A 25392-nucleotide genomic window follows, 5' to 3' on the forward strand; every position below is an offset into this window, starting at 1 on the left:
TGAGAACTGTTGTGAAGAATGGCCTCAGGCGAAGACCTTTCCCGGTGCTCAACTCAACAATCCCAGCTGCTTCAAGTGAGCCTCTCTTTGCGCTTCAGAAGAACCAAGTTGACTTCCCACCACAGGCTGCCTCCATAAAGACCTTTTTAACTTGGCCTAAAACCAATGTGAAAGACGAGAACCACAGAACCAAGCACACTTGGGATTAAGGGCAAGAAAGGGTAGGATATAATATTAACAAAAAAATTAATTCCTTGATGACTTTGACAACTGATATTAAAATGCAAGTAAAATTATTTTATACAACCTGAATTCAAAAAACTTGGGACGAAGTGTAAAAAGTAAATTAAAAACAGAATGCAATGAGTTGCAAATCTTTCCAGGCCATATTTTATTCACAATAAAACATAAACAACAAATCAGATGTTGAAACTGAGAAATTGTACCATTTCATGGAAAATATTAGCTCATTTTGATTTCTGCAAATAAAAAACAAATGCAGCAACTACTTAGGTAAATTGGCAAAAGGTCAGTAACAAGACTCGGTATAAACGGAGCATTTCAAAGAGGCAGAGCCTCTCGAATGTAAAGATGGGCAAAGGTTCAACAAACTAGAAATTGTCTAGAATTGTCTAGAAATTGTGGAACAATTTCAGAAAATGTTCCTTAACTTAGAATTGTGAAGACTTTAAGGAGTCCACCATCTACAGTTTATAATATCGTCAAAAGATTCAGAGATTCAGGAAGGAACTTTGTGCACAAGGGACAAGGCCGAAGGTCAAAACTGGACGTGCGGGCTCTTCGGGCCCTCAGGCAACACTGCATTAAAAACAGGCCTGATTCTCTAACGGACATCACTGCATGGGCTCAAGAACACTTCCAGAAATCGCTATTTGTGAACATAAATGTCCAAAAATGTTATTTACTTTTGAAGAGTGCGATGAGTGAGATTATGTTAAATTATAATCAGTGAAGTTTAATTTATTATAGGGGACCTCGTGGTAGAGCATTAGATTGGGATGCAGAGGGCAGTGGATTTGAATCCCACCCCGCCAGGTGCGGCCCCGCCCAGCCACCAAGGCCCACCCTGGTACGAGTCCCCAGCCAGGACAAAATGGGAGGGTTGCCAAAATTAAGGTGCGGAACATGAGGGGACAAGCCTAAAGCCGTTGATCTTGTTTGAAGTATAATTTATTATGCGACTTATTTGCTGTTGGCCTCTGCTCTCTCAGTTCCTTCACACATAGCAGCAGCCTGCTACCTGCAGCGAGACAGAGCCAAGCTGAGGTAAGACTCTCAGGTTGACCTGTTTATGATAGTAAGAGTGTAATTATTCCCTCAACTCAGAATCCGATAGTCAAAATCAAACTGTAGTGTATTTCTGGAGAGTTATTTAATATGTTGATTTTAGATATAAACTGACAGCACCAGTTCAAATATTAGAATTAAAATTTGATTCAAAGATATTTTTGAAAAACACACAGCAGCACTGCACTTTATTTTTAGACAAAGCAGTGACACACTGACACACAGGCCACCTTGAAATTCAGCCCTCAAACATATCTTGGTGGTGGTGTTTCCATGGAAATGGTATTTTAATGCATTTCCATTTTTCAATATCAATTCACCTTTCAACAGTTTTGTCAAAAGTGCTACATGTGGTGATGGCACTTGCTCAGATCTCGTGTTGGCTCTAACAAATGAAACTAGCATCCAGATGTTTGTTCTGAAATGAAATCTGAGCACTCAGACAGGCCCAAGGAGCATCTCACTCGGCAGAACAACAGAATAGTAACAGCATTCGAGTTGACATTGTGTTCTATTACAGTCTTAGGGAAACATCAGGACCATTCATCTGTGCATTCAAACTCTTTACTCCCTCATTCTTCAACCCAGTGGGCCTGGCTCACAGCCTGAGCTGGCCTATTGCTGGCCTATGAGCTAATGTTTTGTCTGTGATGTATGGCACTATGATGCATATCAGTGCGCAGAAAATATGGATCTCTGTTCAAGATGTCATTTTATATAGGTGCAGTCTGATGTAAATGCAAACAAACAGGTGGTCTGACCAATGTTGCGGTTTTGCTTTTTGATCCCGCTGCAATTGATGTGCAGCAGTTAGGTTATTGGATTTACAGTACAGCTGTGACGTGCTGAGTAAAAGGCTGGTTCAGGTTGAGTTGACTCTGTGCTCATGAGGAAACACTATATCTAAAAACATGTTTGCCAGGTAGAATGGGGGTTTTAAATGGACTGTAATCGTATTTTTTTGTCTCTTCATATTTTGGATCTGTAATATACTAGTCGGTGATAAACCGTCTCGTTGAGTGTTTTGGGCCTTAAATGATCAGGAACCGTCACCTGGACGAGGCCGTCAGTCCCCAGCTTGTTGCAACTACTGCACTGCATCACACTTTAGCCCTCTTGATCCACAGCCAGTGGATCCTAGACAATCAGCCCAGATGAGGCCCTAACCTGAGCTCTTCCTTCTACCCTAATAAATGTGAAAAAACCTATGGTGTTGGTAGGAGATGCAAAAGTTCTCCAATTGACTCCTATGTTAAACTACTTGCAGCAGTATTTGACACCCTTTGTACAGCAGGGGCTGTACTGGATACTGTGAACTTTGACATTGTAATTAGCCAGGGGAAGCCTGACATGGATTTTCTGGACAAATAAGATGTTCATTTGGAGAAGCCATAGTCTGGAAGTATTTATGTCCACTGTCACATTGCTGTTAAAGTTTTCCTTTCGCTGATATTGCCCATATTGCCTCATAGATAAAAGGGGGGAAAAAAACACAAGAGTCTCTTTTAATAAATTACTACCCACTGGATTAATTCGATGGCCATTAGTTTTAATCATTTCAATTTAATTTCTGAACACTGTCCATTGGCTTGGGGAAAAAGATAGCTGTAAAGTGAAGTCACCAGCATCACCATGGCAATGAACAGCAAGACCTTTTCAGACTTAAAGCTAATAACTGCACCCTGCCTTTGGCTCATACCGGAGTCCCATATATTAAGAATCAGTTGTAATGTTTTTACCAACCTATTTAAAAGGAATGAGAGGTCCAAAACATTAAAACCACTGTTTAATCGAATGCACTCCAGTACGACTCCACCACCCACTATGATCTCAGTAATAAATGTAAAGTAGAGTGGTCACCTTTCTGACACTTTCAAATTTATAACCTTAATTATTATAGAAATTCTAACCTTATCAAAGTAGAATTCATGCCATAGTTGCTGTATAGATTGCATTACGTCTTTTAGGTGTACCTAATGAAGTGGTTAATCGGTGTATGATAATATCTGCAGCATTACCGAAAGCATTGTGAAGTTGAAAATTAGCAGGGGTAGGTTCAATCCAAGGTGAGCAGTTTGTTGTAAGTTATTCAATCATATTTCCAATGCATGTTACTTGAAGATTTTTATTCCAAGTTACTTTAACTCTCTTAGAATTTATTGGGAAATAAAGTACTTTATACTACATTTATTATGGCAGCTTTAGTTTGTTTGCTAATTCCTAATACATAATATATAGATCCACGACCAATCAGTACAGAAAGTAGATGAAAGCGCCGAATGGGTTTTTAGCTCATGTGAGTAATTGATTTAATAATCAATACTCGATTACTACAATAATCCATAGCTGCTGCCGTAATTGAAGCCGTCTGTGCCATCACAGTCATCTTTGCTTGCCATAGACTGCCAAATTACAAAATGTAAATGTTCCTTATTGTTATCTTATCCATGTGTGTATGTATATGTACATCATGTCATGTACATTTAGAGACCTTATTCTTGCAGTGCTGTAAATTGAGTAATTAAAATCTTTAACCTATTCGTTAACGAGTAAATAGAATTGAACAAGACTAACTTTTGTAATAAATGTACATATGCCAGGACTTTAATCCATTTTATTATGTCACATATAAAACAGTTACAGTTCTGATGCCAAAATTTCCGTTAGTGACACATATGTTTGTCTGGCAGTAGTAGACATTGGTGCTGCACCTAATAAATATACTCCTCTAATAAAACACATCAGTCAGGTGATGATTATGTTGATGTGAGTATGTATGGCACACAATATTAACATGCTCTTTCAACATCAGAAAAAATCTCATAACTTCAAAAGCAGTTTCCTAAGCACTGAAGGTCGGTGCAGTAATCTTGTGTATCATCTCATATTTTTGCTCAGACCCACCGAGGAACATTTGGAATATTTATGATGAAGACTTCAAATGGCACAGTGAGTTTGCCAAGGCTGAAAGAGCTATAAACACAATGAAAATGTCACAATCCTGTACTTTAAAAAGTCATTAAACAAGTAAACACTCACTGCAGCTACAAAAGTTGGCTCTTCTCTCACTCATGGTTTCATTGGTGGCTGCTAGCAATGGTCACCCACACAACAGCAGGTGGAATTCAGGAGACAGAGGTTTTAGAGGGAAGGGCAGTTAATCTGCTGCCTTAAGGAGGCAATTCTCCATTGCTTTCCTGGTTCATCCTCTCCAATGTAGTTAGTTGAAATTCTCAGGATATGATTCAGTCTGTTCCTGATGGCCATTAAATATTGATAGGAAGCCTTCTGGTAAAAATATGGGAGCACGGGTTTTGACTATATTTTACTTTTTATTATTGCTGCTAGTGTCGATCGCCTTGTGTACAACACAAAAAGAAATTCTCAATGTAAAACTCAAATGTATTTAGCCTTTATATCTAGGACAATGACACAGTTCCACCTTTGTCTACTTGCCCATCCAACATGGGATTAACATGGTATCGGGTGTGGCATCCCTACTGTTGTACCCAAAATCACTTTAAAAAGTCAGCTTCACTCCACTTAAACATAAATCATGTCAGCTGTTGCAAAGAGAAGGAGAGAAGATAAGGTTGGTGAGACGGGACATGGACACGACTCTGTTCAGTTCACTTTATTTGTGCCATGCACATATACTAAGTGTCCGGCCTCCATGAGCTCAAATGATAATATTGTTGCATCTGTTACAAACTTATACATGAGCATAAAGTAATTATATTACAAACAAAAGTTGGCAGAAGGGCAGCTGTAGCTCAGTTGGCAAAGCAGTTGTCCATGAACCACAGGGTCAGCGGTTTGATTCCTTGTCCCTCCTGGCTACTAAGTGTCCTTGGCCAAGACACTAAACCCTAAGTTGTTCCCGGTGGGTGAGGTGAGCACCTTGCACGGCAGCCACAGCAATCAGTGAGTCAATGGGCGAATGAGAGAGAACGTTGTAAAGCACTTTTATCTGCCATTTACCAAAAAGTCTTGCTAAATTGTAGCCGTTTTCCAAAATCATGTCTTTTAAATGATGATGTAATAATGATTAGGGTAGGAGCAAGACCTCACCTAATGAAAGCTAGATAATTAAATGGATTTCATTCTCAATCTCCCCTAAATTACTATACAAAAACTTTTCTCCTCCACAAACGTCTTTACTTAAAAATCTGAAACGGCTGTTGATGAAGCATATTAATAAGTCTTTTCCAAAGACTATTCATCTAAAAATTTAAGAATTCTGAAAAAAGAAAATTGATCAAACTGCTGTGTAATGGATTGTATCATTTTGCTTGTCTATGAAACTAGACACACATAGGACTTGAACAGTTGCACAGTGAAAAAAGTACAAAAATCAAATTCTTTGCATAACTTGATTTGCTCTGTTAGCTAGAACACTAATACCTTAAACATAAGATGCACATTTAAGATAAAACCCAAATATTTATACTGACCAGTAATTGACCAATAACCAATTTGTTGGATATATTTTTTAAATGTACTGTTTGGGTTTAGTCCTGGTTTATCATTAATCTCTATTTCCAGCACCAATAAGCTACATTATCAAGCATTTTTTGCATGTTCCACCAGTCATCAAGATAAAGTAATATGCTAAAGAGCAAGTCATCTGCCTTAATCCTGAACTGACTTGATTATTTTATAATGCAAGATAATTTATATCAACTATAAACAGTGTTGAGGACAAACATTTCCTTCGAGCCAACCAGCGCCATGTCTGTATTATGTGCGTGTGATCGTTCCTGTAACACGCTGCTCTGTGCCGAATCGTCAAGAGGATTAAAGGTGAGTGAGTGGGTGTGTTGATGACTTTTCTATCACTTAACTGCCACTGTAGTGAACTGATTAAAGCTTGTTCTATTAGTTACACGGCTCTGATGTGCTTGAACCAAAACAGTTTACCACATGTTACATTTTATATCATGTTGTGGCTGTGAGTTACATGTCCGAAAGACGACCAATGTCTGAGGCTGAATTCTCCCAATGTTGTCCAGAGGTCACATGTGAAACAGGCTCTTTAAACGACATCAACACATCCATTTGCTCTCTTTACATTTTCTCGACAGTTCAAAAGAGTAGTTTGCCCTTTGACTCACACGCAATTCCAGGTAATCTGTGGGCCAACTCAGCCCGACATTTATGTTCTCACATACGCCACCTACGGGTAAACTCAAGAGAAGATTAGGATGTCAGTGTGGTCGAATGGTGTCACAGACCCCTCCAGCATATGTCGCTATAACCCTCTGCACAACCATTACACTGCTTGCTGTGTCACTTTTTAAAACATCTGTTTATTGGAATAGACAGGAAGTGCTTAGATACCTGTTAATATGTTGTATGTTCAGCTGATAACAGAATGCAACAAAAAGGAAATCACGACACTGACGCCTCACTTTTATTTTCATTGTTTACATGGCAGCCATGTTCTTTATCATAAACTTCTGGAGGCAGTGAAGAGAAATAAGTTGTAGCTGTCTGATGTCCTGAGCAATCCGTATCTCTCACATTTAACTAAAGCATACTGTTGCTCTCATATTGCATGACCTTTTGGCCCTCACCATGATCAGTCTGATGGGAACATATGCCCAGACAAATCCCCTGTAGCTTGACGGCAGGATATTCTCTGTGTTTATGGAGCTATTGATCACGCACACATTAAAATGATGTCAGCAGCGGTAAATGCCAATGGTGGTGAGGTCCATTAATCAGGAAATCAATGGCCCTGTCAATAGGCTGCCCTGGCCTTGACAATAGATGACAGTCTGGAGGTTGAGCTTAGTGTTAGGTGAGCAAAAAGCATTCCACTGCCGGAAGTCACCACTGAAGCTTGGCCCTGTCTCCTGCCACCCTCAGCCATGACTCAATCATTTACTAAATCCTTTTAGGGACAGCTCAGCCTCGCAACTCACTGAAGTCCGAGAGCGGGAGCAGGTCATGAGTCATGAACTGGTTGGATATGTTCAGTGTCAGCTTTCCTTTTCTTGCGCCCCAGAGACAGCAACCATGACGGACAGACACACAGAAGAGAAATACAGCTTGCACTTGAAAAAGTAAAATATCAGCTGTGTGGTACTGTGCAGAGAAAGACCACCTTTAAGCAACAAACGCACATTTTATGTGAAGCCACTTTCTATTCCAACTCATATGGCACAATCACAGGTTCACTAAATAAAAAGAGGCGTAATTGTAGCTGTACATATCTACAATAGTAGTGTATAGATCTCCAGAGTCTAAGGAGTTGGTTCTTAGATGACTTGTTTCCTTGTTCTCTCTTCTGTGTTTACTGTCGCTGTTGGTCATTGATTTAATTTGTTGCTACAACAAACACTGCACTGGTTTCCTGGACAGCAATAATACAATTGTGGTGCTGACCAAACTATTGTAATGTGGCGCATTAATCATGTATTCTGTCACATTCTGTAAATGTATCAATATGATAAATTATCCGTTTCAGTAGCTATTTCAGATGGTTTTCCTGCTGAGCTGTGGCTAGTGCCGTAGTAATTTGACTAGTCAGAACCAAAGAACTGTACGTACACCTTCAGGAAAAATACACTCTTGAGTACATCTGAACTTCCTGGACCATATCAAGGAAAGAAAAGTCCACAGACACTGCTTATTATTGGGACTGAAAAAAAAAAATGCGGGGAAAAAAAAAACCCAACAAACAAAAACAAAAAAACAGCTTTTTTCTTTCCAAACAGTTTGTGACAGCGTTGACTTTCTGTTAGCATACTAGCAGTTTTATTATAGAAACGTCAGTGTTGGTCAATTATTTGTCCCATCACTTTGGCAATAAATAAAATAGATCTTAAAGCTACAAGGGAACCAAGCTAGGTGTAGCACGAATAGTCTGTCCACCTGGGCCATTAAATAGTGAAGCTGTATCAAAGCCTGTGATGTCTCCATCAGCATGCAATGCGCAGGGTTTGACATTTTCTGATTAGTTAGAGGGGTGAACCTTGGTCAAAAACCTTTCGAAGGGAATATCTGCAGTGCTGCTAGTGCTGTTTAATCAGTCAGTGTGACAGAGGGTGTCGACAGCACATGACCTCGTTAAGCAAAGTTAAAGTATAACCACGTTTAAAAATTAAATAAATAAATGAAAATTGAAGTAGCTAAAAAGTAGCTTTATTAACTACTTTTACCAGGATTTTTGTGTTGTTCCAAGAAAGAAAAAAGGAATCTTCTGTTTCTTCTATTTATCAAAACCAGCAGGTTGAAATCAGGTTCAGAAATTGTTGTCTCCTTGAGTATAAAGCATATTGACTTAAGTAAGTCTTTGTTTCTGACTGTCTTTTTAAGTAGCATCATGAGCATGTCAATCCTTAAATTTGTCCAGCACTTTGCTTAATAACTGAATCAGCGCTAATTAAAATCCTTTCAGCTACCAATTATACTTGGTTTATACTTGGTGTGTTAATTAGGCAATAATAGCATGTAATGAAAGTAAATCAGCTTGGTGGACAGGGTAAATATTCGGGGCTAAACTGTGCATGTCGTCATTGCCACTGTGTGAAGCTAAGTCCTGCTAAAAGATCTTTCAATGTCAAGTCAAGTCTGCTTTGATGTCCACATGTACAGTACATATATTCAAAGAATTGAAATTGTGTTGCTCTCAGACCCATGGTGCATACAGATAACACTAACAGTGGAGCCTAAACATCTAGATCAAATATAAAATACAACTATACGATAAGGACATGTAAAAGAGTAATAAAAATTACAATTAAAATAAAGTAAAATAAAGCGGCGCCTGGCAGATGGTGCGAACCAGGAAAGTGAACAAACAGTGCAGATAAAAAGATTTTAGTGCAAAAAAGCTTATACAGTCTGATTAAAGTGACAGAGGGCTGATATTAGTTCTATGCTGAATGAGGTAGTGAGCAGACCAATGCTGCACAAGTGACTGGTGCATGTCATCGTATGTCAGTGGGAGGGGGAGTGGAAGGACCTGATCATGTGGGATCTGGGGGGGTCATAGTTCTGAGGTGCCTGGGGCAGAAGTGGGAAGGGGGGTGCAAGTTCGGGAGCGAGTTCAGCTTCCTGACAGCCTGATGAATGAAGCTGTCCTTCAGTCTGCGGGTCCTGGCCTGTAAACTCTGCAGTCTCCTTCCTGATGGCAGCAGGCTGAAGAAGCTGTGTGACGGGTGAGTGAGATCACCTGTAATGCAGAGGGCTTTGCGGGTGAGACAGTTCCATAAATGTCCTGGAGGGACCGGAGAAAGACACCAATGATCTTCTCAGCTGCTCTCACTATGCGTTGTAGGGTCTTCCGGAAGGAGGGGTTGCAGGCCCCCTACCACACAGTGATGCAGCTGGTCAGAATGCTCTCGATGGTGCCTCTGTAGAAGGTGTAGATAATGGGGGCGGAGCTCTGGCTCTTCTCAGTTTGCGGAGGAAGTAGAGACGCTGCTGTGATTTCTTGGCCAGTGCTGCAGTGGTGTCGGTCCAGGAGTGGTCCTCTGTGATGTGGACACCCAGGAACTTGGTGCTGCTCACCCTCTGCAAAGTCGCACCGTTGATGGTTAGAGGAGGATGCTGAGCTCTCCTGAAGTCAACAACAATCTCCTTCGTCCTCTCCACATTCAGTGAGAGATTGTTCGACCACCCGGCCAGTATGCGTATACAAACTATGAAAGCAGATGTCTAATTTTATTATGTTTAAGTTTAATCCATTTTTTAAACAACTATGATTTTAAGAGACCAAGCAAGCAGGCAACAGGACAACAAGTGAATTTTCAAAAAGAACAGGTCAACAACACAAAATAAAACTAAGGCTTTGTTAACTCTGCAGAATTCATTTTAGCTGAACAGACAAACAAACACAGACTATCAAACATAACAATTACTCTGTCAGTTATAAAGAATTAAACATTAATTGAAATAACTCTATGAAAACAAAATTATAGTTGGTTAATATAGATGTATTTCAACTACAAACATCACCCTAGTCATTCTAGAAAGGGCAGATCTTTCCAAGTTTCTATGTTTCACTTTGCACAATATAGATCTCAGGAAGATAAAATGTCACAATCTAAGTTTATTTCAGTATCGTGCAGCTTTAAACCAAACTATGGTGTTCAGTGCAGGAGGTTTACAAATGTTCAGTCGTGGGGAAGCAGAAAATAATGTTAAAATGTAGGTTTTGAAATGGAGGCACCAACATAATTTTCATTATTTTACTATAACTTTTAATAAATTCCTGTTTTTTTTTTTTTGTGTCTGTTTTCATTCTGATTATAAAGTAGCTATTCTATTAACTACGTGTCAAACAGCTCCTATTCCAATTGTGCATTACTATATTAGGCTTCAGGTTAAGTTTGCATCCTCTGACAAGCCATTTCTATGTAATGAGGTTAACTTAACTTTTAACCTCACGAAAGTTTGCATCTAGGCAGCTAGATGTATAAAGGTAATCTTTCAGGCACAGCAGGGCTAGTGGATAAGGTGGATACATTTAGAAAAGATTAACTGGATAAAAGAGTGGGACATAGAAGCAGGTGGGATTAGATTCGTGCTAGGATCTACATGTCTTTCGACCCCCTCAAAATCTGAATAGATGCATAGTAGGACCTAACATGTTCCAATCCTTTTGTTTGAGGTGACAGACAAGGCTGTCTTAAGGCTGATATATCCGGATACTTAATAATTTGATGAAGCAGAGATAAAATCAATTAAATTGATTCTTTTTTTATGGATGAAAAGGTGAGGAAACATTTTGACCTAGCAAGATACAGTGCTAAAGGTAGGGAGTGATCGCAGTTGATAATAGGTTTAGAAAAACACCTCCTTATTCCTCATTAAATAGCACAAATTCAAGAAAAAACGTGGTTTTGTGGTCACAAGCACAGAGAGTTGTGGATTTTGTGAACCTTTGGGAAGAAAAGCCATGATACAGAGAGATGGCATCAGAAGTGTGTTCATTTGCTCAGTGTTTGGAAGCATTTGAAACAGTTAAAATTGCGATGTCTGCTAATCATGTCCTAGGTATCATATGTGAAAGAGTGAAACAAATAATGAAGCAGAATATGTGATCAGAATACAATATGTTTGGAATGTAAATATGTTTTAATGCTGCCATTGTTGTCACGTTTAATAAAGTAAACAAGCAGAGTAAGAGTTGGCTGAGTGGTGGAGGACACACACGCAAGGAGGTGGATTATTCTTAGCCCATTGCTATTGGGCAACTAGCAGCATATCTTCATCTATACTGCAACAAAGACTCTCGAGGAGCTGCTTAGAGATGTGGCTTGGCTTGCTGAAGGCTTTTGATCGCGTTGGTTTATCCAGGAAATATTTCGCTTAGTACAGCAAATTAAGACTCATGAAGCTTTGCGCTCGACTAAACTAATTTGATGAAAAGCTTCAGTTCTTCATAAGGCTTCATCTCGCCATCACTACTTCTACTCACGGCATGATATACCAGAAGCCCCTCTTACCAAGGCCAACCACCAGTGATTAATTCATTGATAGAATGTATCTCTGCAGATACAGGGTACTGTAAATACCCCCCCCCCCCCCCCCCCCCCCATTTCATCCCACTATGGTAATTTGCTAAAAAGAGCTTTCAAAGCTTCCAGCTCATGTTTGACAATGTGGGCCTGTGCCCTGCCGGTGGATGGAGTGAAACTCACATGAACATTTGATAAGTATAACATCGACAACTTACAAAATGGGTCAAGTTTTGTGGGGTCATCCACTGCGCTGGATTTGTGCACACAACTAGAAATCAACAACTCAATTCTGCCTGCTAGGTGGACCCACTAATAGAATTGGAGGTACTAGTATGTCATAACAAATCTGCATCCTACTCTCTTCATGCATGGGCTACCCCCATCACAAACAGAATGAGAAGTATATCTGATTTTTGACACTTCTCTGATGGGAGTGTGATGTAATGAAGCTTCATTTGTGGGAGTCACATGATAATGAAGGGAGGCTTCTAAACACCTTCTCACAATATTTCTGCTTCAAGGACTTAATACTGTTGATTAGTGAGAATTTAATATAATGTCATTGTGGGGGGGCCTGGAGGCTCAATGAGTAGAGCATCAGGTTGGGATGCAGAAGGCCGCAGGATCGCAGAATCCCACCCCACCAGGTGGGGTCACACACGTTTCACTGTGGCTACCCCTGTTTTCTTTAAAAGGGCAGAGCCTAAAGCAGACACTCGATAACGTGGTTGATAGTGGAGCTACTTTCAGTATATGGCAGTGCATTAGGCGAAAGCTGTGTGACGGAGTTGGGTAAGTGCTGGACTGGAAAAGTGAAGTCAAGAACCTTTGTATTGCCTTGTTACCAACATGGAAACTGTTTGGTGGCTCTGGCAGCATGTTGGTGAGCATGGCATGCTGACTAGCTTGGTGTGGAGCCGAGCTGTAATCATGAGGTTGCAAAAGACTCATTTGTAATATCAAAATGACGTGGATATTAGTTGCTAACATGTCCGAGCAGAAGCATCCCTCATGGCTTAGGCAATATACTTGTTTGCATGATATGCTGGTTGAGTGATACTGTGTTAAGATATTGGAGACTAATGGCCCCGGTTAGTGTGAGGGTGCCCTCCCGATGACCCAGACTTGCCTGAAGTCTTACACTGAAACACAGTTAATTCTGGCGCCATATGTTGTTGGTAAAATGCATATTTGATTCTATGTTGCTATGTGCAGTTTTGGCTATTGGTTAGATCAGCAGGGTAGTGATGTTTGTAGGACAACAGATTGGCCCTGGATTAATCAGTCTATGAAAGCAACCACTGTAGTTTAACCTGAGCAGATAGAGTATGCAGATCTAAGGCTGGCTCAAGCAACTAAGTATTTACTCTTTACTAGAAATCAGCTTAACATGTTGGTTGACATTAGGGCTTGAGAATATCAGCAATCAGAGAGCCTAGCAGATCAATGACAGCGTGGCCTGGGACCTGTTTACTGTGCATTGACAACATAGTTTCCGATTGGGCAGACTGTCTAAAATGGGTTAAACATTAGAGCCCCCTTGTAATGCAATGCTTTCCACCACCCACTATGTCCTCAATAATAAACATATAGTAGAATTATTACCTCTTTCACAGTTTTGATCAAAACAATTTGCAATTATAACTTTTATTGAAAGAAAAGCTAAATGAAAGGAAAGAAGTAAAATGCAAAACTGAATAGAATTAGAAGGTTTACATGCAGTATTGAGTACATCCACTTGCAGTGTAACTGTACTGTAGGTTGGGTTTTCTTAAGACCCAGACAGTTTTTGCAAAGTCTTCTTTGGACTTGGAGCAGAGAGCACACTAATGTAAGGTGTCACATTGATGTTTGAAATTCTTTCCCTTGGATTTTTATTTCAGTAGTTGTGCTGTTGTAAATTTACATTTAGTCATTTAGCAGACACTTTTATCCAAAGCAACTTACAACTGAGGTACAAGGCAGCAAAAAGTCAAAGAGAAAACATCAAAGCAACGTCCTATCAGAATAGTGCAAGAAAGAGCAGAAAGGAAGTTTTTTTTAAATATATATATTTAATTGAAGGTATGGAGTTCTGTTTTCAGCAGTTTTTTGAATTTTGGGATTGAGTTTGCTGAGCGTGCAGAGTTTGGTAGCTCGTACCACCATCGTGGGACCAATGAACTTAAGAGTTTTGCTTGGTGACTTCTGTGCGCTGAAGAAACCACCAGACATTGTTCATTGGCAGACATGGGAAAGATTGTAGACCAGAATGGGGGGGTTGAGGTAAGCAGGAGCTGTTGAGGTGATCAGCCTGTAGGCAATAGACAGAGCTTTGAACATAATGCGGGCAGCTACAGGAAGCCAGTGTAGAGATCAGATGATTGGTGTGACATGAATCCTTTTTAGCTGAATAAAAATGAGGCTTGGATCATTCGCGCCTGATCAACGAGTTGGGTTGTATATTCTGTGAGGTAGGGTCTGATCTTTCTGATGTTGTAGAGGGCAAATCTGCATGCCCTCCTAAGAGACTGAGGAGATGTGGTCCTTAAAGCTCAGTTCATCGACAACGATAACCCCTAGATTTCTGGCCTACTTAGTGGGGACAATCATTGCAGATCCAAAGTTGATGCTGATGTTGTGTTGTGTCGATGGTCTGGCTGTGAAGACAAGAAACTTGGTCATGGAGAGGTTGAGCTGAAGATAGGGCAAGTAGGATTAAGACAGAAGACTGACCTGCGGCTTTTGCAGCCTGCAGAGATTTCACAACCATCAGTAGAGCAGCTTCTGTGGAGTGCCTGGTTACCATCAAAAAGGTTGTTCATGGAAAAAAGTTACAGAGTTCATTGAAGAGTGAGGGGATCAAGAGAAGGCTTCTTGAGCAGTGGGGTAATCTGGGCCTGCTTGAACGTGGTTGAAAAAATGCCTGTTGTGAGAGATGTGTTGATGATTTGTGTAATAGCTGGCATTAGTGTGGGTGCAACTGCTTGAAGGAGAGTGGTAGGGGTCGGATCCAGATATCAGCTGTTTAAAGAGGAGGAGGGTGGATACATCGTTCTCAGTCAGAGTTGAAAATAAGGAGAGTCATGCAGGGTTTTAAGAAGTTAGCAGGATGTCATCATCTGGAGGAGAGAACTGTGAGCTGATGTGAAGGCTGCCACCTTATTAGTAAAGAAGCAGGTTGTGAGAGTGAGATAGGTGGGTGGAGGAGGTGGAGGTGGGTGTATGAGTGATTTGAAAGTGGAGGACAGCTTTCTAGTGTCCGTGGTTTTGCTGAGCTTCTCCTGGTAGTACTCAGTCTTTGCCCTGGTGACACTGAGACAAAGACACCAGAAGATCCGGATACTCAGCAGGAGCAAATGGAGTCTTGGATTTGTGCCACTTCTCAGGTCCCCTGAGCCTGGTGGATTGCCCATGGATTCCCATCGGTGAGCCACAGATTGGAAGCTGAGGGACGAGGGGGTCTAGAAGAGATGGGGCAGAGACTATCACGACACGTTGAAAGTGTATTGCAGAGGCTGTCCGTGAGTGCATCTGTATCGAGGGTGGAGAGATCCTGTGGTGAAGAGAACTGCTCCGGATTGAGAGACTTGAGATTATGGTGCAATGTTACGAGTGTGATAGGAGAATCTAAAGGTCTGTGGGGTGAAGACTGAATTAAGAGACTGAGCTGAATGCAGAGTGACCAAGATGTTGCCTGTGGTGCAGTTCCAGGTGAGAAGGAGGTCCAGGTTGTTGCCAGCATTGTGGGTCAGGGGAGTGGAGAACGGTGTCAGGTCAAACTGTTTTAGAAGAGTAAACACGTCAGCCACCTGAGTTTTTGTCCAGGTGGATGTTCAGGTCTCAGGTCTCACCAAATGATGTGAGAGGAGACCTGTCTACAGGGAAATGAGACAGCAGCATGTCAAGTATGATCACAAGCGTGTAATGTTGGGAAAACAATGAAACTGACTATGTAATTTAATTAATGCAGTTCATCTTATTGCCATAATGTGAAATATAATACACATTTGGCTTATATGTTACCATGAATTATGATAGTTTGCTTAACATTTGTTATCTATGGAGATAGTTGTCAGAACCTGCCCTTTTTTTGTGCTTCCTGTCCTACTTGAGCTAGAATTCTCACGGTAATGTAACTAGAAATATTTGAGCCTATCGATCTGAATTTAAGTCCTTTAATTGCTATATGAATGTAGGGCAATGTAAAACTAAAACTTCCCTTCACACATGCGCCGCAATTCTGAAATTCTCCTGACTGTCCGGAGGGCCAGAACCTAGGAAATGTCCCAGTGAGAAGTGGACATGTTGAGTCAAGAGGGTTTTAATATGCATGTCTCCGATATGCTGTAAACTTTCTATCACGTTGTGCCTCCTTTGCACGTTGACTGTGCACTGAAATCCAGAGGGTTTTCTCCCATAAGGAAGCTTCTCACTCAGGAGCTCATGTGTGAAACAGGCTTAAGACTCACAACCGCCCTGTAATGTGTTAAAATATAAAATTAAACAATTTGACAAAATGAAGACAGCGTGATATCAAACTGTGCAGCTAGGTACATTTCAAAGTGCTTAAAAAGCACAACTAGAAAACTACAATGTCATTGTACATGGGCCTGCAGGTTTCATTCAGTAGCAGCTTTATAGTTCTCAAATAATTGCTGAGAGGGACTTTTTTTATTTTTTATTTTGAAACCATTCCTTTTACCATCAAGCATTACATGAATGGCAGTGAAAGAACCCCCCCATTTGTGTCTAGACCAGAAATTGGCAGGCAATCTGCCACGAGTTTTCCTCTTTGTGAGTCTCCCTTTTAGCAAAAGCGGCGTTTCCTTTTTAGGAGTCTTTCCCCTCCTCTTTCCGATAAGTGAATTGAATTGCAAAGACCTGGATATAATTTGACTTTAGACATAACCAATTTATCTCACACCTCAGTGCAATCCGGGATCCTGTAATGAAAAGCCAGGCTGAGAGTCAGGATTGGCGGAGAGTGACACCTGCTTCATTTGGTTCAGATTAGAAATGCCAAAATAAAGGAAGAAACTGTCAAATGGAAACGTGTCAGACATTTCACAGGTCTAATACTCTTGTAAGCTGGAGAGTTGAAGTTTCAGTTGAATGGTCTTTCAAAAAGGGTGATGTGAGCACACACACGCAGTGATTCTGTTCGAAAGCTTCCCGTAGTTGTCCAAAAGTCAGAAAACAGCTCTGTAATGTAAGAAAGTAACAGTGGTTTTCCAACTATGAATTTTCTAAAACGCATCTGATGCAGTATTAAAAGAAGAGACATGCATCATTGGCTCATTACTATTTGAAATTCTCCTTTAGTCTCATGTGTGGTCTAAAAACATTTCCCCCCTGCTGTATTAAGGTTAGGTTGAGGAATACTGCTGAGCTAAAAATCAATTTGCCTTCACCTTTCCTGTGTGTGTGTGTGTGTGTGTGTGTGTGTGATTCTCTGGGGAGCTGGAAAAAAAACTTCCTGCCGCAGTGTTTGTTATTGCTTGTAGGTGTTGGCTATTAGCAATGGTTTGAGTCTCAAATCGACCCTTTTTTTCTATAAATCACAAAAAGCATCCAGCAGTTCAAAGCAGCAGACATCTTTTTCCAGGTCAGTTAAGTGATAAACCCCTTAAATGTTATATAAACTCTAGTTGGAGATGATGTTTTCATGCGATTTACCGTATGACTCCATGCTACTAAGAACAAAGCCGTGTTGTTTGTCATGCTACACTTCCTTGGGGTCTTGACACGAGAGGTAATGTCATCATTAACAATTAGACAAATGATTTCATGTTGTAGTTTGACAAACTAAAACTGCTGCGAGATGCAAGTGTGTGGAAGTAGAATAATCCCTTTTTGAAAGTCACATCTTGTCTCCCAAGTCAGGAGGCTCACAACATTTTACCAGCTCAAACAGTATCTTTGACATACTGGGTGTGAATTGGCATCAGTGTCCCTCTTGTCTAAGTTTACCTTCCCCCTCTCCACAGCCTTGCTCCTCTGAAATTCTCCAAAATGTAACCTCAAAAACAGAACGCTTTCCTGATTACGCCAAATCACTGAAAGTTGTTATCGCGCGGGCCTCCCGGAGAGAGCAGCTGCTCGGTCGCTGCATTAATCTGCGTCACTTATGCAAATGTACACTCTTTTGAAAGGTTCTTCAAAAATATGATGTTATTTCGGCTGCCAATCATTGTTTATATAATTACACTATTACATGTTCTCGTGGAGTTTGGATAATGTAAGACAGCATGAAACACTTGAAGATGAAAAAAAGTTTACTTGCTTCGTAGGAAACCTTCCCAAAATATGCAATCAGTAAATGTGGATTCAGGTTGTTGTCAGAATTGACACTGATGCATTTGTTCCCTAAAACAATCTAAGCAACAATACTGCATGTGTTTGTTGCTATCTTCAAATAAGACCCTCTAGAGCATTTCAGCACCAGGTTTCGTTGCTTTATTGATGAGGCCGGGGAGGCAGTCAACATCTGATTCTAAGTTTAATTAACTGTACTTGTCGAGGACACAGGCCTCAGCTCCGCTGAGTCGGGTAGCAAAAATTAGTGAAATGAGTGACTTACAGTATTAGACTGAACTTGAATTTGAATTGAACATCAACAATATTTCAGTTTTTTTCCCCAAATAGTGGTTTAGATTAAGGTAGCTTCATAATCAAGTACCCTTACCTTTTAAAATAATTATATTTGCTTATAGAAAGAAACTTTTAATTATCTTCAAACTGCTGAAAGTAGTGTTTTTTGTATCTGGCTTATAGACATACAGCTATTGATGATTTTAGTAATCAAGTATTCTACTGATTGTTCATCACTCAAGTACACAGATAAATCTATTTGCTTACTTAAAGGGCAGTAGTGTGGTTAGGTACCGTTTCAATTTCTTACTTATTTCCTTTATTATTTGAGTATACTTTTAGTATTTGTTTTATTAAAAATCTAGAATTAATTAAAGCTATAAGACAAATGTACTGGAAAATGTGCAATATTTCTGCTGAATTCTAAGGGATTAAAAGACAAAAAAATACTTAAGATAAGTACCTCACAACTATACCTTGGTAGTCTTGCCACCTCTGATCTAAAATTAAAGTTTAACATTGAGTTTAGAGTGGCCTCTGACCCACCCCTTCAAAAAAACCTCCAAAAAACTGTAATAATAGTGTTTTTTTTGTCCTTTTTCTAATAAAAGGTAAATGTATTGTGTACTGACGCCAGTTTTGTCCAGATCAAAGGTTCCATTGGCCACCTCTGCACAACTGAACTGTCTTTTTTTTTTCCTGTGGTCTGTCTTCTCTTCATTCCTCCCTATTTTGTTTCTCTCTCCATTTTGCAATCTACGCCATCAAATAATCAAGAACGTAACACGTTGTCAAACCATAATAAGCTTCCATGCAAAACACAGTGACCTGTATATAGTTATGTGGATTAAATGCTATGTGCTTGATTGATGGCGATAATTGATGCAGAGAATTTGCATTGATGAATTTTATTAATCAAGTTAAGTTTTAGGCCTAGTTTTCTACTACTACAAGGTCGCAGTGGGCCGAGATGCACAAGCACAGTGACTTAAAGTCTCGTGTATCGATGAGTCAAAGTTTGAGGTGTTTAGATAGAAGCGAAGAAAATATATCAGACACAGAGCTCATGAAAAGATATCAGATGGCTGCTTAAACATCATTGGTAAAGTGTGGAAGTGGAAACATGATGATCTGAGGATGCTTTGGTAATGGAAGATTGGGTGATCTGCATCATGGGCAAAGCTTCCTCAGTCAGCATGGATACCACTACTGCTTCTTCTTCTTTTCCTTTGGGCTGTTCCCTTTCAGGAGTCGCCACAGCGAATCATGTGACTCCATCTAACTCTGCCCTCTGCATCCTCTTCATCTTAGCTAACCTCTTTCTCTGTATACACTCCTGAACTTCCTCGTTCCACCACCAAGTCTCCTTGTCCACTTTCCTCTTTCCAGATGACACACCGAGTACCCTCCTACCTGTCTCTCTGATCACATTAGCTGTAATGGTCCAGTCATCTGGAAGCACCTCCAAACCACCCAGAGTCTGTCTCAGCTCCTCCGTGAAAACTACACAACATTCTACCTTTTTCAACTTCCACCACTTCGTCCTCTGCTCATCCTTTGTCCTCTTCCTCTTCCTCACCACCAGAGTCATTTTACACACCACCATCCTGTGTTGTCTGGCGTAAAAAAAACCTGCCAAATCAATAAGCCGAAAGGACAAAAAAACAAAAAAAAAAAACAAATCCTGTGTTGTCTGGCTACACTCTCCCCTACCAATACTCACTGATCTCTTTCAGATTACAACGTCCACACAAGATGTCGTCCACCTGAGTGCTTCTGCCTCTGCTCTTAGATGTTACCCTATGTTTCTGCCTCTTCTGGAAGAAAGTGTTCACTACAGCCATTTCCATCCTCTTTACAAAGTAAAGTCTGTTCTACCTGTGGGGCATAACCACTAAGAACATTGAACATCACCCCTTCAATTTCCAGCTTCAGACTCATCAACCTGTCTGATTCTCTTTTCACCTCTAGAACATTCCTCACAAACTCCTCTTTCAGTATAACTGCTACTCAATTTCTCTATATCTGACCCATGGTAGAACAACTTGAACCTTGCTCCTAAGCTTCTAGCCTTGCTACCTTTCCACCTGGTCTCCTGGACACACAGTATGTCCACCTTCCTTCTCTGTATCACATCAATCCCATCTCTAGTCTTCCCTGTCATTTTAATCTGGCATGTGTTTTACATCAGATGCCCTTCCTGACACAACCCTCTGCATTTATCCAGACTTGGGACAAGAAGACACTGGCTTGTGTCCCCTTGCGGTTACATTAGCATAGATAACACTACATACAGCTCAATCACCAGATCTGAACCCCATTGAGCTGTTGAAGAGAAACTGGACAAAAGAGTTCAGGAACACTGCCCAACTAGCACAGCAGACCTTTGGGAAGTTCTGCAGATGGTGTGGAAAGAAAAACACACCTGAATATTTCCCCCAAAAAAAGAAATCAGTAAAATGCCACGGAGTTGACAGGCAGTTATTGCTGCAAAATGCAGTTTTTCTAATAAACAAATTAATTTGATGATTTGACCATTATCATGGGGTCAATCATGCTAAAAATAGATTTTTTTTTTTGATTGAATCAAGATAATAAAAACACATACATGTAGGTGAGGTCAAAATGTTTTCCTGCACCATGTCTCAGGATTGTAACTAATCTCAGGATTGTAATAATTTTCTTTGAAAGAAACTTCGGTTGGTCATGTGGTTAATACAATTGATCTGATATTCACTTTTGTTGTTAAAAATGTGTTGTAAAATTGCTTTTAGGCACAGATGCTTCCTTTCATGTGTGCCAAAGTCATTGTGTCGGGCTTGTGCAGCGTCAGGATGAACCACTCGGAGGTGCATTGGATTACTGGCCGTTATGGTGTGCAACTAATGGAGCAGAAGACCAGTGGTCAGTAAATGTGGCTTAGTCCAATGAAGTGCAAGGCTTGGTAAGCCTGACTGCTGCATCTTCTTGAGCCATAAAGGCTGTTGTTTTATGTCCCTCTCAACACCCTGTGACCTGCTTACACCACCTGGTGTCAATATTAGGCGCAGGGATTTACACTCGAGGTCAGAGGACGGATGGATGTACAGCAAAGTTTAGAATGGGAGGGGTACCAGCTGACTCGTAGAGCACCAACGGCTGCATGGTTGAAGCAAATTATTTATGACTTTTAACAGTCACATTGTAATCACGTGGATAATTCATCCCTACTCGAAGACATAAATTAAAAATACATAGCCTGTTTTCATGTTTTATTTTCAAGAGAAAGAAGCCACTAGATGCTATTTGCTATCGATGCTGTGCAGCATCTTTTCAATGTATAAATGCATATGCTCTCTTTTATTAGTCTCTTCAATTCATGCAACACTCAACAGTGGTATCTTTTACCAATTTAAAGCTGATATGCCACTTCTGACGAATAAAAACTGGAACACTCAATGATACAAAGATTGACTGCTGAACCACCAATATACGTTTTACTGCTATTGCAAACACTGCCACCACTAAAAACTGTTGGTCTGCACTGTCTGCTCTATGTGTGCTTCTGTCTGATTGGGTGCGGGACAATATTTTCAGACAGTTCAGGAGAGCAAGTATGAATGGACTTGTTGTGTACTTTAAACCAAGCATAAAGATTCCTGAACTTCTGTGTGAGAGGGCCTCACATCAACCTGCATTCTGGAGAAATCTATATTGAATTCAGTCAGGTGGACAGAAATCAGAATAACCACACAGCTTGCTGAGAGAAAGGTGTTATTTGACTAAACAGCAGCTGCTTGGTGTCTTTTCTGGGAGAAACATATGTTTGTGAACCTTATGATCCATGCTGATCATCCCTAAAACAGTTCAGTAGTATAAGCTTGTTATACTTACTCATACAGTGAGTAATTATGGAGAAGTAATTTAAGCATTCATTCTAGATTGTATTAATATTCATTTGAGCACTAGTTGTAATCTGCCTGTTCTTTCAAGACATGATCACAGCGCTGACTACTTCTTAAAACTTAAAATATTGCCCTCAAGTTGAACTCCGCCATGAAAATCCACGCATGCACATCTCCAGGCGGTACATGACTTGAGCTTCTTCAAAAGTTTCACTTCTCTGCCAACACTGTCACTGTCACACTTGAGGACAACGTGAATTTTTCCAGTCCTAACACTCAGGCCTTTCAAAGCTTTCGATACATATTTTAATACAATCATGGGCTGGGCGCCACAGATAAATCTGTTTGTATAAGTCTGATAAACTATCTGCTCCAGCTGTCAACCTATTTTCATGACAGTTGTGTAGTACCGGGGCCGGCATTATTTCATTCCAATCAATCAAATGTGACATGCTTTCACTGAAGATGAAGTCCTTGAATGGCTTTAATAATGTCATGGAAAACATGCATGGCTTTGGAAGAAGCCTCTGAAATCAAATCCTGCTCTTATGGCCCTTTGTGCTGAACACAAGTTGCTGATTCTAGGTTACTTTTCAACCTTTTACTGTGAATGCAGACAGCAGCATGTTAAGTTAAGAAGCATCCTCGACTTGAGCTTTAAGTTACTGCTGCTGAATACAGTACCTTCCTGTTATTAAATGGGAGAGAACATTATGTACTGTAAACATTTTCAAAGCTCAATAACATTTCCTATTCATATCACAGCGGAGGATGAAATGCTTGTTTTTACTGCAGCCATGAACAACACAAGCACTGTCTTGAGACGTCCTATTAACACGTCTTGCATCGAAATGCTGAATTAGTTCAGGTCTTCTTGGATCTATGCTGACAAAGACGAGGTGTCCCTGCTTTAATGCTGCCTATCCCCTGACAGCTGAGAAGAAAAGTAATTCATAAAGCACTATTGCTGAAGTTAACAGACGTTTAGATGATGCCCGTGTTAAACCAGGGGAGGGGCTGTTCCTATTGACCTTCTGGGACAGGGACTGATTGGCTCGCATTGTCACCAGACCTCATTTCAGAATAAACCTGCACGTGGGTAATTACCCAGGATCCTTAGTCATCAGGCTGTGTAAACCTCTCACAAGCTCATTAGCAGAGTTTATTTGAAGACATTTTCTCCCCATCTCCTTTTTTTCCCCAGCTCCTCTGCCAAATGTTGCACCTCTGTTTGAAGCTTTGCTGAGCTGTTTTTTTCCAGTGTAACTGGAAACTGAGAATCGCAAAGATGATGCAATGGTCATAAAACATCCAGCACACTGAAATGCAGACAACAACCTAAATACTTAAGAAAATGTCTCCTTTTTAAGATACACCAAAAAGGAAGGGTTTTAAATCTATATTTCAATCTAAAGCTATGGTATTGTTGGTATATTGCATTTTAGAGATAGGTGGGGTAAACTTTAAGGTCGGAGTCACCTGATTTGGCCCTGTCAATTATTCAGAAATATCTTATTTCATCTTGCTCATATGCCCGTATCACCATGTGCAGCCCAACTGTCTTGTCAATATTATCAACCTCACATAATTAGTCGCCATTCTGTGTAACAAAAGCTGCAGGCCTGGTGGAAATGACTTTATTGATGGGCAAAGCAACATTATCGACTTTTCCAGTAAAACGGGAATTAAAAAGCTGCATTTCTGTAGTAGTCATGAGATTCACCACATGTCACTTTACCTTCAGGTTTACTATTTCATTGCCATTTAACATCAAATTAAATGAGACAACCTCATAAACCTTGACCTTGGCCAGCTTCTGCATACACAGTCAATTTTTGAGGTTCCTCAGGGAATGTGGAAGATATAAAGCGGTTTAAAGGTATTTTTACATATGGTATCTCACCTGCATAGATGAAAAATATATTCATTGTAACGCTTTTGGGGAATACAAGAGCATCTGTTTAGATTAGAGACTGCCAACAGGGTCCCGACAACAGAGTGAGGTTCCTCAAAGTGTGGGGTGGAAAGAAGCTCAGTCAACAGAATATTTGTAAAGAAACTAAATGGAGCTGAACCTGTTGTTGCATACAGTTGATGCATATTTATCTAATCCAACCACAGCAGCGTACCTGCATTGAAATGAGCCTTTAAATGTTAATGCACTCTGTCTTGTTTTTTTTTTTTCATTAACAAAACAGTAATCATGGCATTTACAAAGGTTTGACACCCTTTTAATCATAAAACACTCAGTTCATTACCTTGTTAGACGTCAATTTTCTCAATTAGGCTTATAAGGAAGGTAAAGAATTGTTATTAGAAAACTCAGCAGATCATAGCCTGTTTAAAGCTTGTGGACCAACGATCAACAACCATGGCCACCTTTGAGTAACTAACAAAGAATCTGAAATAAAGCCAACAGTTTGATGTTACAAAGAGGCCATAAAAAGATTTCAAAAACTGTGGAGGGGAAGCAGGAAGGTGCACTTACCATTAACTTAACTGAGAAAAAGGAGTTGAAACTCTCTTCTTTGGTCATTATCATCATCATATGTGCTGAAAATGTTTTTGTGTTGTGTGGGAGACAATGGCACAAGAAAACCATCAACCATCGTTTTAATATCTGCTAATCGTGTTTTGCAGTTATTCAAGAACGTAAAAAGTGGCTGGCTGCCAGGACAATGACCCAGAGCAGAGCTCAATATCCACCACAAGCTTATAGGCTAAGTTCTTATTTACAATGTTACTCACTTTTTGTTTACGCCACAATTAACTATTATCCGAGATCAAGAAATAAAATGCAACAATGCATTAATGCATTATTTATGGTCAGTTTGCTGTGGTGGGTTGAATTTCCAACTTAATATGAAATTTATTTGTGAATTTAACAATATAAGTAGTGGAAAAAAGGAAGTAATTCATCTCTGACCTTACACCTAGATATCAGCCACAACATTAAAGCAACCTGGTGGTTTTAATGTTGTGGGGGACAGGAGTTAGCATGAGAACAAAGTAATACTGGCTGTGAGGGACAGTGTAGCTGCAGACCAGTCAGAGTACCCATGCTGACCCCTGTCCACCACAACATGAAAACCCGTAGGTGGTAATATTTTCTGCCCTCATCCCTCCCGCAACTAATTTACATGTGCTCAGCA

The sequence above is a fragment of the Channa argus genome, chromosome 19 (genome assembly GCF_033026475.1).
Source record: "Channa argus isolate prfri chromosome 19, Channa argus male v1.0, whole genome shotgun sequence".
NCBI lineage: Eukaryota > Metazoa > Chordata > Actinopteri > Anabantiformes > Channidae > Channa > Channa argus.